At 38.8% G+C, this 14,979-nt stretch overlaps 1 non-coding gene across 1 annotated transcript; it reads right to left on the bottom strand.

Moving 5' to 3' along the window:
- Positions 1 to 13,495: 13,495 nt before the first annotated feature.
- Positions 13,496 to 13,694, bottom strand: LOC129068084 (U2 spliceosomal RNA). Its single transcript, XR_008528891.1, has one exon. It is a non-coding gene; the product is annotated as a U2 spliceosomal RNA (small nuclear RNA).
- Positions 13,695 to 14,979: the final 1,285 nt, after the last annotated feature.

Genomic DNA, 14,979 nt, shown 5'->3' with positions numbered 1-14,979 from the left:
CTGATGTCATCAAAAATTATTTATAAAACATTCTCTGGAATGTTCTGTTACACTAATCAATAGAGTTCAAATTAATAATCAGTGATCACTAATGCAGTCACATGTGAGAAATCCAAGACAGAAGTTTCCATCCACGTGCTCTTCTCAATGTTTTTACCTGGCGAGGCTGCACCTAGAGATGGGAGAGAAGCAGGGCTGCGCGTGACAGAGAGAACACGCAATTAAGCCACTGCAGATTCAGAGGATGGAGGGTGGTCAATAGGACCAAGATGCAAAAATTCTAGTAAAAGTGACATGGGAGGGTAGAGAAGAGATGAAGAATGGCTCTTGCACAAGTGAAATAGGCAGTATTTTCACAGTAACTTAGGATACTCTATAAATAACATTTCTAACAGGCAGGGTATTTAACTTCAGCTAACATGTGCTTTTAATAAACTTCGTAACAATTTTTTGTAAAATTAAGTAAATTATAAATGTAGGATTTATAAAAATTCCTTGAGTTCATTAGGAGTCGTTTAAACTGCACACACATGCATTTCTCTTTTCTATCTGTAGAGTATTTCACAATAAATTATATACACTTTGAAAAATCTTAGCTATGTTATCTATGCTGAAGGACAGGGAGCTAAAGAGACAGGGGAAATATCAAACATAAAGAAAGTTAAGAATAATGGATGGAGTCAAATTCTAGAAGAGAAAGGAAATCAGCGAATCTTGAGGTCGATAAATGCACCTTGCAAGGCTGCTCCTCCCTAGCGACTGCGCGTGGAGGAGGACGGAGGCAGCGGGGAGACGGCTGAGGCGAAGCTGGAGTCAGGCCGAACCAGCTGAAACTGCTGATTTTGGAGGAAAAACAGGTCAAACATCAGCAATTTCATGTGGATCAATCTAGTAAGCAAAAATATCACCCACAAATTATTTTCTGGAACATAGCAGGTAATCAATACAGGTTTATTGAATAATAACCATAAAAATCAAGTTTCTTTAAAACTGAACAGATGCCCAAACAACTGTTGTAAGTATAATAGAAAGTTCCATTGTATATGCTAACCGGTTAATAAATCCCTAATAATATATAAATAAAAAAGTTGATTTTGGATTTTATATGTCTTTCATTTGGATCTACTAAGTTTCATAGCCTTGTTATCATTTTTTAATCACCCTATTCCCAATTTCCATAGGAATTTAAAAAGAAGTATGATTCTGTTTATTAAATACACTAAGTACATAAATGTGTATATTTAATTTGTATATATTTTATAGGTTTTTTTTTTTAAATCAGGAAGGCTATACACAAAATATGGACAGTCAATTTCTCTGGAGTGAGAACTTACCACTGACTTTTATTTACTTCCTTTCACTTTGATAAATTGTAACATTTTTAGAAAAGTAAATATTATTTTTATAAAACCAACAACAGTAACAATCACAGAAACCAATTCCCTCATTTTCTCTTGAGAAAATTGACTCTTTACAACTTTTACCTTACCAATTTGGAATATTCTTAGTGTTCTTTTTTTAAAAAGGTCAAAATCCAAAGTAAGTCTGAGGAATTTCTCAAAATTCCGATAAATATTAAAAAATATATACATAAATGTTGTAAAAGATTTTTTTAAATGTCTTAATCTTCTATTTCATCACCTGCTAGCATCTGTAGAGCACACACTATGTGTAAGATGCTGCTGGCCCTGTGTCCATAAATGTCAGAAACACTAACTAGTTAATAAAAAGTCTGAGAAGAGAAATTTTTAAAAACTTTAATAGACATTTTAAGCCAAATAATTAAACTATATTGATTTTGCACACAAGCTCCTAAGTAAAGTAGATCTAATAATTTTCTTTGAAAATGATTCCAACACCAAATATCCCTTCTCATTATCTTCCTATTTACTACAGGAAAATGGGGATGTTAAAGTGTTGGGTTGTAGCCTCTAAAGGTAAAAGGCGAAAGATTTACACGATCTGAAGAGAAACCAGAGTATTGTAGCCTCTAAAGGTACCATCAGGAGCTTGATATCCTTGCCTGTTTTAGAACTGCTGTCAGAAAACAAACATCAGCTTAATGACCAAACTCTTATGGTCTCCATATTTTACCTGCTGTTATGTGCAGCATTTGCTGTAAATTCAATCAGACTTTGATCTAGACTTTGAATTAGCTTCTTGGACATATAACACAATACAGACAAGGAAGTGTGTGGTGCGCCTGCTCTTTCATCATTACCAACAAGACTTCCATCTGACCAGTGAATTTAAAGGCAACTGTTGTGACAAAACAGAACCAAACTCATAAATACAGGTAACTGATGGTTGCCAGACGGAGGAGGTTAAGGAGCTGGATGAAAAAGGAGACAGGATTAAGAAGTACAAATTGACTGTTACAAACAGTCATAGGGATGTAAATAACAGCATAGGGAATATAGTCAATAATATTGTAATAACTCTGAATGGCACCAGGTGGGTACCACACTTACGGGGGGATCACTCCATAAGTTATATGAATGTCTAACCACTATGCTGTGAACCTGAACACTAATATAATATTGAATGTCAGCTGGAATTGACAAATTAAAAAATAAAAACAACTGTAATGAACAGAAACTTAAATTGTTATTAAACTTGTATTTTCTTAAAAAAAAATCACTTCCTAATATCAGGTTTACTAAGAGCTTTTTAAAAAATATTATTGAGCACTGAAGATTCTCAACTAGAACCTAAAATATTTTCTGAGCTGCTTTCACTCAAATTAGTTGTTTATATATATATAATCATCCCCTCTGAAGAATAATTCATGAGATGTGCTTCCTCAGTTTGCCTTCACAAATCTGCTCTTAATGTTTCAGATAATATAATAGAACAGACTCTCCAGGGCAGGTGATTGGAACTGCTTTCCTGCGGCCTCCAAAATTACAGATTGACTTTGACGTGTTTCAGTCAGCAGGCTAGGATTTCAACTAAGGGTTCCAACCACTTGAAAGGGAGAAAGCTACGGAAGTGACTCTTTTTCCAGGCAATTCAATCTAGCTGCAAGAATCAGAGCCAATGCTTCCAGTATGGCTATGTAGCTATCGGACTTTTTTTTGAATGGGAAAGAGCAGAGGTTCTTTCTTTCCATCCTATGTGCAGAAAGAACTATGAAGATAGATATTCTATACATCTAAAGGAATTTCTGAATGCCAACTACTTTCAAAACATTGTGCTATAGTGAAAATAATACCTGGCAAAGAGAGACCAGAATTCTGGCATAGGCTCCAGCACGGGCCAGCTGGGTGGCCTTGGGCAAGTCCCTTAAGTGTTGCCAGCCTCAATTTCCTCAACTGGGAAATGAAGGCAACAGATCACACAAACTTTCAGATCCCTACTTGCTTACAAATTTGAGATTCTGTGATTCACTATTCAGTAACGGGTCTTGAGAATTTTGCAAGAAAGCAAGTAAATCACACCCACTCCTGTCTCTTTACCCAGTACTGTGATCTCTATTCCAAAGAGAAAGCTTCTAATATCTTAGACCTAGTAGGAGCTCCAGAATATAAATTCAACCTTCACTCCAACGCTTTGTACATACCGTTGACATCTTAACAAATGTATAAAGGATGCCAAAAAATAAATTAGCAAGGGTACCGTCAGCCAGACATGAAGAGAAGAGGATAAATTGTGCCAAAAAATGTCCTCCCACATGTAAAGAAACTGGTAATTGGAAATCAGAGGAATCCCCCACCTCCCAGAGCAGACTGTGCAGAGGCGGGGCGCCCCTGCCAATCCCCAAACCTTTGCCAGAAGCAGAAGCAGCATGGGAAGAGAAGAAAGCTCTTCCACCCCTGCTGCTCTGCGTATTTACGGGAGTCATTCCAGTCCCTGCAGGAACTGGCCGGCAAAGGTACGTACTATTCCCTTCTGCAGGAGGGGTAGGGAATTTCAATATGACAGGTCTGGACAAACAGCAGAATCATGCTCAGCCTTGATCACAATTCTTTCTTGGGTACCAGTTCAGCATTTTCCTTTAAGCAGTCTCAGGCTCGCAGACTCCAGCCTGGGGTTGGCGGAAGGGTGCTGGCTCCTTGGATAGAGAACAGTCAAGAGCCAAATCTTCTGAGGCTGGTATAAGATTTTTGAGAAAAGGACAAATACTGACTTCAAGCCCTAACAACTGAGCCACAAGTCCAGGTTACTGAATCACTAACTACACCCAGGGATGTAATTCATTGCTATTTCACCTCAACAACAATGCAGTGTACAAATAATAGGAATGAAAATTCATTTATGATTCTAATTGCAGAGCCATGTGTGCTAATCCATTTGTAAAATCAAGAAAGGAAGTGCTTTCTCAGAAGAGATAAGATTCCAAAAGATAAAGTGCAGTTAGAGATTTTTCAAATGTAATTTATAAAAGTACATATTCAGGCAGTGTAGGAACACGTTCCTCAGACCAAAGAGACCAATACGGTTCCTTTGAAAATGTCATATGTTAAAATGGTTAGTGACATTGCTAAATGATGTTTGGGTCACCTCCTTAGTGCTGAGAAAGTGGGCAGTCTGTTTCCCTGCTTTACATGAAATGCCAGAAAATAATCTTCCTGGAAAGAAAAAAAAGACTCAAGACTATTGCCTTTAACAGCAAACCAATCTAATAACTCTTAGGTGGACAAGGACAAAACACTGGCACCTTTTGATTCAGGCAATGGGATCCCAAGACAGTCTGGTCTGTTAAACGTGATCTTTGAGAAAGTCCTTTAGGTGAAGCTGTTATAGACCCTGAAACTGATGTAAGACATACACCACTGCACATCTGTCTTTGATGTTTAAGCTGATCATTTCTGGCTCTAGGCAATGACATGACTCCACTTGTTGAAAAACTACTTCATCTCTAATGCCATGATACTAGGTTCATACCTTTTTAAATAGACTTCTGTTGTAAGAATTGATTTATTTTTCCTCTGCTGTTTCTCCCTTACGAGGTCAAGTTCCTTAAAGTCAGGGACAGGACAATAAAAGGAAGCAGCAAGCCTTAACACCCAGAACTGCTTGGTATTCTGTCAACTTACTCCGATTCAATTCTGTTCCTACAATTTTGTCAGTCTATACTGACTAACTCAATCTTCTGAAGTCCTCGCTTATTTAACAATGAATACCTATTAAATACACCTACTATGTGCTAAGAAATGAGCTACTCACTATAGAAACCAACATGAATTTGATGTAAAATAATCACAATTTAGTGAGGGACACAATCAAGACACAAAAATTATACACATACGTGCCAGAAAATACATATACACTGAATGTTAGCACAGAATGGAGCAATGACCTCAGGAAGGGTGGCCAAGTACTTCTGCTAAGATGAAGAGATGATGGAGCTTTGTCTTAAAGATGAATAGATGTTCACCCAACAAAAGAGAAGAAAAACAAGGAAGAGGAAACAGCTAGTACAAAGGTATCAAAGCATGGGATTAGATTGCTAAAGCATGTCGGGAAACATCGATGTTGAGACTCAAAGGTAAGCAGGAGGCAGATCGCAAAGGGCCATCTACCTTGTGCTTGAAAGGCTGACCACCACTATAAAGGTGACAGGAGACACTAAGAAATATCTTCTTCCAGACAGCAAGACAAGGGACAGATAGGTTGAAGGTGAAAGTGGAAGCAAAAAAGGCTGGTTAAAAGGCTGCTCTGCTAATCTGGGCAAGGCCTGCAGTGAAGCCATTGCACTCGTAATGGATAAAGATGGGCCACATGGAACTGAAATGGAAGGAAGGATTAACAAAGTGTCAGGTTTTGTTAGGTGGGAACAGGGAAGTGGTGAGAGATGGAGTAAGGGATGGCTGTCAGGTATCCAGCTAAAGCAAGTTTTAAACAATAGCAGCACCTACCATTTATTAAGCAGGCCAGGCACTTTTTCCTAAGTGATTTGCATGCATCGCACAAGTAATTTACATTATCTAATTTAATCCTCAAAATAACCCTGGGAGACCAATATCCATTGGACAGATGAAGAAAATGAGACAATAAGAGGAAATAATCTGCACAGTATCACTGAGTTATTAAGTTGCAACGGAAGACAGACTCCAGGTCACTGCACCAGTCTCTGGGTAAAGAATCCCAAAAGAAGTTTGAAAGGAGCAAAAGAAGGGAGAGGGTGAGTTCAGCTTTATACACAGTTAGAAAACATGATTCTAGAATTAGTAGGAAGGCTCTATGCTAGACACACATATTTGGGGATCTTCAGGGCATTGTTGGTAGTTGGAACCTGGGTGCAGAAGGTGTTACAGGATTTGACAAAGGAAGAGAAAGGTGTCTCTAATACCTGCCTGGACCTTCAAGCCTAAAGTCTCAAGTATCCAATCCGAGATGACCCTCCACTTAGAGTGAACACACTGCATAATTTGGTCAATGATCAGGGCCTGAGGGGAGAGAAAAGTCTGAGAATGTGATGACATTAATGGTCTCAGAAAAGAGACTTGAGGTTATGGCACGACCTTGCCCTTTTGGTCCAGAAGAAAACAAAAATCTACATATAATGGACCAACACAATTCTTAAAGCTGATTAGTTAAGTATCTGTTCCTTTTCCTCTGTCCGTATTTATTGCACTTCTACCACGTGTGGGAGCTCTGACTGAAAGACACAGCATTACCCTCCAGTGGCTGGTTGCCTGGTGGGGCGGGGGCACAAGCAAACCGATTATTACATTGCAAAGTGGGAAGGTTGGAAGACCACTGTAAGCGGTGTTTCACAAATGAGGGCAACTCTGTTCCTACTGGACAAGAGCTTATGTCTGTTGACATTTTTTATTGTTACAATTTGAATCAGTGTTGCTGACATCTAGCAAGCAGAGGCTATAGATGTGGCTGGACATCCTACAACGCACGGGACGACCTCCCACAACGAAGAATTGCATGGCCCAGGCTGTCAACAGTGAGCAGGGTGAGAAGTCCTGCTGCAGTGAAGGAGAGCCGGCAAAGACCAGAGCAGAGGAATCAAACACTCAAGGCCGCCGTGGAGGGTCAGAACAACCTCACAGACCTTGGCACTGACTCCAGAAGGAATTTGCCAGGCCATGAGGTGACATCTGATCTTATTGCACATCTGCTCCTTGCTGGGCACTATTTTTTTCACAGTACCAATCCACTATCAGCATTTATTAAGCATCTACTATACGCAATGCATTTTAGTTGATACAGTTCACATAAACTGCAATAACAGTGCTTTAAGTAAGGATATTCAAATGCTTTCTTTTTCCAGTATTGGTAATTTTAGTGTTTATCATCACGTGATGCATGTAATTTTTAAGTAATATAATTATTTTGAAAATCATATTTATACTTACAAATATAAAAATTAATAGTCATCATTTCCGGTGTCCAGCTTGAGAAAGCATAATTATCTAATTATGTCGCTCACTAAAAGAATCAATCGGCTTATCACAAATAGGAAAAAAAAGGGATATATAAATTTAGATTTTGAAAAGAAGTGAAAGGGTCAAGTCCAGGAACATGTATCATGGACCCACGGACAAAGCCAAAGTGGGGAAGGATTGAGGGAGGGAGGTGGGGGAGGGTGGGGCAGGGGAAAGTGGTGGCGGGAAAATGGAGACAACTGTATTTGAACAATTAAAAAAAATGAAATGTTAATACATGTGTGAAAACATACATAAGCAAGCATGAACATATAACATCAACAGAAACAGAACTTACCTAAGCAATGAATTGTCACACCAGGAGAATAGGTCCTATTTTCTCTAAGGACAGATATAATACCTCTCTTGAGGATTCATTCTGGAAGTTATCAACTTAGTTAGGAAGCATCTATGTATAGCTAATTTCTTAATATTGTAGTTTAAGCAAATTCCTTTTAAACTGATTTTTCCCTAAAGAGGGAGATATAATTCTTGTATTTGAAAACAATTAATACAAGCCTTCTCATTTCTAGAATAATCCTAGTTCCTTTCACATTTTCCAGCTTCTTAATCAAGCCTCATCATTCACCTAAAACTTCACCTGCTTCACTTCCCTGGTGATACATGGATTACTGGGATGGACATAATCATCTCCGAAGAACGTCTGCTAGTACACAGCATGATAAAGCTAATGAATACTAAAATTTTGCTCTCCTCTTTCCTGAGTGCTACTTGCCCTTCTACTCTCATACTACTCATTATGAAAACTTCCATCTGTGAAAAGAAAATTATTTTGAGAAGCAGGAACTCACTGTAAATTTCCAATTCTCTAAAACATTGGAATACCTACCCTCACACTTTAATGTTCTTTCCTTCATTCACAAAAAACAAACAGGACTTTAAAAGCTTCCAAAAATTTTTTTAAAAAACCACATTGGACAGGGCTCAAAACTATTTTAGACAGAAAGTTTAAACCTGTGTACTCCTAAGTCCATTTGCCAAAGGACCTCCTGTATGACTATTGCAAGTATGGAAACTGTGTCATGATTTGATCTAGAATTCCCTCTACAGACTTAAGGCCCTTTGGCTCAAACAGCTGTAAACAATCTTAGGAAATCAGGTGGTCAGGTGCACATGATCCAGGGTTGCCTAGCTTTTTAAAAATCCTATCTAAACAAAGACATTTGTTCTGTTACAAAGGAATTTATGGGAATTTTTACAAAGATCTCTAATGTTGTTAATATCATTTTTTATTTTAAACACAAGAGGGCTGAGGAACACTTACAGACAGGTGATCCCTCATTCTTTCTTGTCAAGCATTTCGGTGTCTTGCACTACCCACCTCCATGAAAGACATTCGGCCATGAAATAATAGAGCTAGAAAGAGTCTTAAAGGTCAATTCCTCTTAGAATTGATAATTACAGAAAAAGCCCTCTTCCACCCACTCACTTTAATAGCATTAAAGGGTTATTGATGAAGAAGCTCTGTGCCCGCCTCCGCAGTAACGGAAAGGTTTAGAAATAGGCTCCCTGTGAGGGAAGGCCTGGGAGACCTGCAGGGTCGTGTATCAGAAGGACCTGGCTTTCCGAGCTGCGGATGAAGAAACAAAAATACTGCCTTGTAACACAGTGTTAAAATAACAGTATTGTAAGGCAAAGCAAATTTGCTATATTAGATAATGTTCCAAGGTCCTATCTGTTGAGATTATATTTTGACTGGGTTTTTTTTCCTTTGTTTTTCCTGCATGCGTGTGTGTGTGTATGTGTATGAAAAAGTATTTCAGTGTTAATCACCTAGAGTAGCTTTTAAACACAGATGTTTTCCTTAATGTTTGAAGGGACAGAGATTGGGCAATGCTGCATCCGCTGGGGGAGAGAAGGCTGAAATGACATCTAAGATGAAGAACTTAGAAAGTCTTCTCTAAACTTCTCAGATCCTCGCTATTGGTCTGAAAAGATGCTCGATTCCCACGAGCCAGTCTTTATGGCTGACAATAACACAGTTTCCTTTAGGAACTCTAAAAGCAGACAGTCAAAGGCACGCCATTAGGGCAACCCTCACTTGCTCTGACAGGCAGAATCTCAATCCAAAGCAGCTTCCAGCTCTGCCCCATGCACAAGCAGCTGCTGCCCCTTCAGCAGTGATTTCCAAACATGCAAATGCTGTCATAAGAATGTTGGCTTACCCTTCCACTCCGTTCAGAGAACAGGGCCTGTCCCTGTTTGAGCTCCTGTCTCACTTTGTTAGAGGTCATTTACCTTTCAGAGATGGAGCTGGGATTACCTCAAGGAACGGAAACCAAAAAGCTCCTTTAATACTTTAGATATTTTTAGCGACGACTGCATGTCAGTTGTTGTATAAACCCAGATACATACACGCAAGTGAAATAAAAAACATAGGAAAATTCTAGATAGCTCAAGTTTAAGAGCCCTCCCCTCAGAAATGTGTAAAACATTTTCCCTAAAATATCAAGATGATTTCAGAAAAAGGGGAGTTTCTGCCTCAACTAAAGGATACGTGTTCATTTGCTTTTCAAGATATGGTCAAAGGGCAAAAAAAGGTCATCTCTAAAAACTACTTTGAAAATTCTTCCTGTGGTTTATTTATAATAATGTGAGATTAACACAGCTTTATGAGTTGGTTCATGCTCAGACTCTTAGAAAAGGTTTTGAAAATGGTAAAGGGTATGAAAGATGGCTGGTTAAAGGTTATAAACCTCTTTTTACTCCAAGCAGAATATGATGTCATTATAAAATTACAGAACTGCAAAGAAATTAATTTTTTCTTTAGACAATGGCCTCTCAAAAGGGTATTTTCTCTGGAGTGTCTGGATGAACAATCTTGTTAAACAGCCTCCTCTACAAAATGATCTATGAACTTACTTTTACAGTGAATGTTTTACCAGTGTAGCGACTTATCTTTATTGTGTATTGAAAGTGTTTATTGGAAGAGCTTTGATTTGGCAAAATAAGGCAACTGCCTTATATAATAAGGTTAACAAGAACAACAACAAAAATGATCTGACAAATCCCAGACAATGAACTCTTTAGAATTTAAAGGAACTCTGTTCGATCACTGGAAGTACAGGAGGAAAATGATCATGAAAAGCCACCTTCCAGGTGACAATCAGGCCCCCAGAACCCTGATGTCATCCCTCCTTGTCACTCACTCACCTCCAGGTACACAATCCCAGGCAGGAGCCCTGGCCCACCCAGGCCTTGCAGTGGTTCCCCGGTGTAAGACATGTACAGCGTTGTTATGTAATCTCCACAATTAGTAATGCTCCAAAAGTATGGTACATGCAGGCGGCATAATGTTAACCAAGAAAGTGTTACCTTTCTAGATAAACACTTTTTCCTATTTCCTTCCATTTATATCCAAAAAATTGTATTAAAACACAGCAGAATGATCTTCTTGTGTTTCTCTCTGCCACTGTGCTAGAGAGAAATCCTTTTGCAAAGAGGTAGTAAATAAATATATTCCAAATGTAAACTTTTTTAATATTCGAAGAAAAAGAAAAAGAATCCCAAACTGTCTGATACCATGAAATTCCTAAAAAGAAGAAAAGAATCTGTCAGAAAACTCTACAGGAGAATTATCTGCCCATTGACAACTTTAACTGCAATGTGATTTGATCATCACTTCAAATTGACAGAAAAAGCTGAAATATCCAACAATACGTTTGAAAAACATGCTTTTCTTTCCTGAATCAAGGAAAAGGTTCTAAACATCACAAGAATTAATATTCCCCTTTTTATTAATTCAAAACTGTAATTTAAAAACATAGGTAACAGAACATTATGTATCCTTTAGAAAGGTATGCTTATAAAAACTTCAGTAACATGACCTTAATTTATAACAAACTAAAAAAGGGGAAAGGTATTCGTAAAGGGGAAATTTATTTTATATGAAATACTGATAAAACCAACTTATAACTTTGAGAAAGTACTTAAGAAAGCAATTTTGTTCGTATTATTTAAGTAAATTATTATCTGGGTCCACTGGCCTTCAAAATTTTAATAATTGTCAGAATTAATCATAAAAAATGTAAAAAGAAAAAAATCCTTGTACTCATTCTGAAGACAATATTCACCACTTTTTGATATTCATTTTTATCTCTATACCAATAAGTGTGATTTATTAAAACACTAAAAACTTTTTAAAAGCAAGGACACTGTTTTTGGGCAAGCAGCTCATAATTTATTGATCAGCATTTTCAGAGAGACTAGAAAGCAATATCTAGAGACAGGGCTGAGTTATGAGTTATGGGAACCTGAGTATTTGCCACCCCCATGCATTCAAGTGTTCAACTTTAAATTTTATTAGAATGGCTTCATGGATGTTACAAAACATCAAAATGAATAAGGCCAAAAAAAGAACTGAATTATCTATTGTCATTTAATCCTCCCCATCTGGCTGTGCTTTGGAGCGCTTGCATGCCCGACTTGGCTGCCTCATTCTGTTCAGGATGGCTCTTCCTCCGAACTAGTTAAGATCCTTGCTTGATAAGACCAACATCTCAATCAAGGTGACACTATTGTACCCAATGCTACCCTTCAGAGCTGATGCCCCAATTCAGTTTAATTCAACAATTCAATAACCACTGACAGGAGTCATGAACACAGCAGAACACCATGCCTAACCAAAAGGAGATCACACAATTCATCAGGTGAGAGGGTTTGCTTCCAGCCTGGAGTCACGAGGGGTCAGAGCAGGTGCCTTGAGGAGCCTGGCCGCAGAAGAATGACTCAACAAAAGAAATGTAGTAATAGAAACTTGGCAGGCTTATTAGCAGACAGGTTCCTGCTGAGCGTCACTGTCCTGCCCCTTCCCCAAGAAGATGGGGAGGAACTGTTCCGGGGAGTAGGGTGGAGAAGGCTTACCTCTTGGAGGGCTGCAGCCTTTCTCCAGACGCCCGTCCGCTGGTCTCCCAAAGGCAAGTGCTTAAGGCCACATCACAGAGCCAGCGTGGGCTCCGTTCTTGTAACACTGCCAGTGGTGACACCGCCTAACGGAAAACAACAGAAAGCCCTCCTTCCAACCTCTATTCAACTCTTTTTGTTGTCCCGAGGGAGACGTTCGGTCCACGTTTACTTCTTATACCCCAGTATCAGATTGAGACAGAAGCTAGACAAATCACTCTCAGTGCATCGGACTTAACTGTTAGCAAAACACCTCAAAAGTGCCGGAAGGTACAGCCAACTTTCCCAGGAGAGGCAGGGGAAAACTAGGCAGAAGAGGTATAGTGGAGGTGGATCTAGAAAAATGGAAAGTGGCTTCCCCGAGCAAGGATTTCAGCTTAGGTGACCGGCAGAGACAACAGCTGTTTCACACAGAGTTCAGGCGCAGAGGGCAGTATCCACTTCGCGCCACACACTGTGCTGGATCCTTCACCTGCGTGACCCTCCATAACCCTCAAGAACCCTTCTAAGGAGGTCACGTCGTTCCACGCTAAGGATGAGTGAGCCCAGCAAGGGTAAGTAACGTGACCAAAGTCATATAGCTCTTAGGTCGTAAAGCACAAATTCTCCCGTCATTTTCAAATTATCTCTGGTAATGGGACTCTTTGTCAAACAAAATCTCACTTAAATCATAAATAGCCCAGAGAATCAAAAGTTGACTGTATGTGTTTTAAAATATCTTTGAAGAGCCACTTAGCTAGACAGCCAGATGGCAGCAGGCTCTGGTGAGCACGGTGCTGACTCCCAAAGGGCTGAAAAGTCCAGGAGAGTCTTTATTCTACACGTTTCGACCATAACTTAAGGAAGTACTATGGACCAATAAGCACTATTAAGTGCTCCGATAACTTCATTTGAAAAATAAAGTTACCTCTGAATCTTAATGATTTAATATAATAAAAACTGTAAAAATTAAAAGGCTAAACCATAAGATTATGGAAAATGTAACGTAAATGTAGTTAATCACCTCTAATTTGACAATACTTCACATAAGGATGATAATCTATTTTTGCACATTAGTTTCATGTACTACCAGCAGCTCTCCAGTGGGTCTCTCTCTGTAGGAAAATAAAAACAAAAATGTGCTTCTCCCTCAGGGTCTACCATCACAGACAACCTTCAATAACAAGTGTTTTTTCTCTTTGTTTTTAATGAGCTAAAATGCATTTTATAATCAGAGCCAGGGTAATCCTTTGAGTCTTCTGATCGCTGTTCAAGCACTTCCCTTTTAAATTATATTCTTTCCTTCATGTGTCCAGGAAAAGTAAATAGCTTAAAACTCTGTTTGTGGTTTTAAACCGATAAGAACAGATACTACATTTGATCTTAGCCAAAAGGCCAAGAAGCGATTCTATTTGTGGTTTTAAAAACATCTGTCACAGTGTTTTTATGATATCTGACCTAGTAATGCTTTATGATATATGACCTAGTAATGCTTTAAAATAAATTTGTAAGTCAAATAAGTCCTGGGGATGTGACATACAGCATGGTGACTACAGTTAACAATACTATCCTGTGTATTTGTAAGGTGATAAAAAAGTAGATCTTAAAAGTAGAACTATGTGTGGTGATGAATATTAGATTTATTATGGCAGTCATTTTACAATATGTACATAATATATGAAATCATCATGTTGTACACCAAATAATATAATATTATATATCAATTATGTCTCAATTTTTAAAAAAGTATATTTGAATGCTTTAAAATATATGAAGACCTACTAAATTGGAAGGCAACAATAAAATTGACAGTAAGAATGGATAGTTTAGTAATCAGCATGATGAAACTGGCCTTCACATGTTACTCTTTCGTTATTTTTTGTGTGTGAAGGCATGACTCATATATCTATTTTGTCCTCGTGCAGTATCAACAACTATGACATGAAATTAAAAAAAAATTTTTCTAATCTCATTTCACCAGAAGTCTGAAGGCTACGCTACATCAGGGTTTCACAGATGGATTAAATTGGAGAAAGAGACAGAACCCAAATCTTCAGAAAGGGCTCATTAAGGAGCTTGTGCCAAGCTTTATTACTAATGTCATGCACACCTTTCATGAATGACATCCCACCTCGTTCTTCTCCCACCTTCAGGGCAGCTGTGTCTCCACAAGCTTCTCTAACCACCCATAAATATGGAAAACCCCAAAGTATGCTCCTAAGTCACCTTCTTTGCTCAATCCCTGTTCTCTCCCCAGCTTTATTACCAACTACATGCTAATGACTCTCAAATTTATGTCTCCATTCTAAATTTTCCATCTGAGCTCCAGACCCATCTGTCCAAATGTCTACTTGCTCTTTCCCTTGGGATGTCTCGCAGGCATCTCTGATGTAACATGTCCGAAACTGAACTCATGAACTGAACTGAGGTATAGTTTCCACCATCCATCTACTTGCTCATGCTAAAATCTTGGCATGTCCTGGACCACCATTCCCCCTGTGCTATCAGTTACCAACGTCTGCTGAGGGGGCTTTACAAACCCCATCGCTCTGTCTCTTCCCTCCATGTTCAGTGCGGCCACCCAAGCTAAAGCCCTGTTTTCTCTTCCTGCATGCGTTCTTGTCTCCTTCAACTTCTTCACCATGAAACTGCCCCCGTGGTATGTAAATGTAGGTCAGTTCACGGACCTCCT

This window comes from Pteronotus mesoamericanus, unplaced genomic scaffold (genome assembly GCF_021234165.1).
Source record: "Pteronotus mesoamericanus isolate MK-2021 breed Mesoamerican mustached bat unplaced genomic scaffold, CSHL_Meso_final contig_20, whole genome shotgun sequence".
In the NCBI taxonomy this organism is placed as follows: domain Eukaryota; kingdom Metazoa; phylum Chordata; class Mammalia; order Chiroptera; family Mormoopidae; genus Pteronotus; species Pteronotus mesoamericanus.
Note: the sequence above shows the minus strand (reverse complement) of the source record. Positions and strands in the feature narration are given on the sequence as shown.